Consider the following 2,494-nt stretch of genomic DNA (forward strand, 5'->3'; position numbering starts at 1 on the left):
GCCTGTGCGGCCAACGAGGCCCCGCGCAGGCAATCGGGGCAGAAGAGCTTCCGGTTCCTGCTGTCAATAAGAGGTGGACCTGCGAGCCGGGGCAAAAGGGCTTCCGGTCTGCGGGAAACTGGAGGCTAGCGGTGGGCGTGGACCGTCGAGGTGACTGGCGGCTGTCGGATCTGCTGTTGTTTGCTGACCAGGCAGCCGTAGGTAATGACGGATGCCCAGACCCTGTGGGCGGAGTAAAGGAATCATGCACTAATACACGCACACTTACCGAGGGGCGCGGCCGTCTGCGTGCCCCTCATCTCGTAGCCGAAAGGAGCGCGTTCCGGGGCAGGCCTCCGGGTACTTCCCGCAGAGGACCGGACTTTATACTCTTTGCTCCTTTTCCTCCCCTAGTAAGTCATAACTTATTTTGGGAGAAGAGCATAGTTATTTGTCTCTCGTCTCCATGCTACAGAACTTTATGTGCTTTTCATTCAAAATCGTTCCTCGAGGACGACCAAGTAATGTGATTTGGGGGACAGTTTTCATAGGAAGGGCTTTATAAGTTTACACCAACATAGAGAAAATTTAAAAACCTTATAACCGCTTATTTTTCAGAAGTATTATTTTTCATTTAATCTAAAACCGTACTTTTAGAACATGAAACCAAGCCAAACAGAACTTTGCAGATTGTGCAAGCGAACTTTTTTTTTTGAATGAAAGTGGTGCCATCAATGCAAAAGCAAGCCCATGTAAGTGCCGAAAGGTACTCGTCATAAGGAGGAGTTGCTTCCCTATTCTGAATTTTTATTTATTTTTATTTATTTATTTATTTGAGACGGAGTCTCGCTCTGTCACCCAGGCTGGAGTGCACTGGCATGATCTCGGCTCACTGCAACCTCCGCCTCCCTGGTTCAAGTGATTCTTCTGCCTCAGCCTCCCCAGTAGCTGGGACTACAGGTGCATGCCACCATGCCTGCCTACTTTTTGTATTTTTAGTAGAGATGGGGTTTCACCATATTGGCCAGGCTGGTCTCAAACTCCTGACCTCGTGATTCGCCCGCCTCGTCCTCCCAAAGTGCTGGGATTACAGGCGTGAGCTGCCCCCGAATTTGTTTTTTTTTAAGCAACTCTTTTTAAAAAGAGAGAAAAAGTAATCTCTCTTGAGTGTATTAGTTATTGAGCTATTCCATTTGAAGGTGGCTTAACCCAAAACATGTATGGATGTGGTAAGATTACAATGGACTTGAATGTTCTAGATGAAATCTGGGCCGAGAGTAATTGCATAATAGTTTTCCAAAGGACTGTCAGATGGTAAACTCCTTTCATTTACTTTGAACTGATAAACGATAAGATGGATTTTTGTTTTTTGACCTTTTTATCTACATTTACTTCTGAAAATTGAAAAAGAATCTGAATTTCCAACAAAATGTTTCTAGGCAAGTATTTGCATGATGCTTCTCTAACATTTCCTATATCTTAGTGTTTTCTCTAATGTTTTCTGTAGCTTTCACATTTCACTCCTGTAAGTTTTTACACTACCAGTAAGAAAGATCTGGGCCAATTATACAGAATGGACGATGATTTTGAAAAGGAAAGAGAAAGCACTCAGAAAAGAGACAATAATTTGAAAATGTTCTGACATCATGTATTTCCTTAAAGCAATACAAGTCCTGTATGTCCAGTTCATGCCTACTCCAACCGAGCTTTTTTCAGACACTTAGAAATTGCCTTCAAGAAAATTCTTATGGAAAATTGTAACCTAGAGGGGCATTTATTTTCGTTTAAATATGTATTAATTGCAAGTAGTGACAGAATCTAAAAAGCAAAAACCATATAGCACCAGTTCCAAGGTTCCTACATCTAATGCAGTTATTCCTACTACAGTACAAGGAGGAATATAAAATCCCTAGGAGAAATACAAAGGGTCATTGTGTTCTCTGACCAGATTTGAGGACAGTTTTCGTGGAAGATGTGGTCTTTCAGTGGGCATTGAGGATAAATATGCAGATATGGTTAGCCTGTGCATTCTGGTGGAAGCTCAGAGTTGGAAAAACATGAAACAGATTGCAGAGTCTGGCATGTAGAAAGAGGTATGTTGAGACATGTGAGTTCTAAACATCAAGCTCATGAATTTGGACTAAATTTTTGTTATGGAAACATGGAAATCCTAAATTAATTGATGCCAGAATATAAATTAGTTAAGAACATCAAGAAATCATAATAACGGAGTTATTTTGAAGTTGGTGTAATGTGGTCAATGGAACGCTGGTGAATGATCCTTGAAACCTGGATTGTATTTTAGCACTAAGACAGTATGTGTGTAATCACTTGCAATAAATTCATTTTTTTAGGCTTTCTTCTTTTCATCTGTAAAATGAGAGATTGGTTTAGATGATTTCTGAGGTCTTTTTCATAGGTAGAAGTATCAACAATTTGATAATTCTTGACTTCAAGAAAGGTTTTTTCCATTAGCTTTATATGTTGTTTGGTCTCCCAACCAAGCAGATCAAAG

This window comes from Pongo abelii, chromosome 11 (genome assembly GCF_028885655.2).
Source record: "Pongo abelii isolate AG06213 chromosome 11, NHGRI_mPonAbe1-v2.0_pri, whole genome shotgun sequence".
In the NCBI taxonomy this organism is placed as follows: domain Eukaryota; kingdom Metazoa; phylum Chordata; class Mammalia; order Primates; family Hominidae; genus Pongo; species Pongo abelii.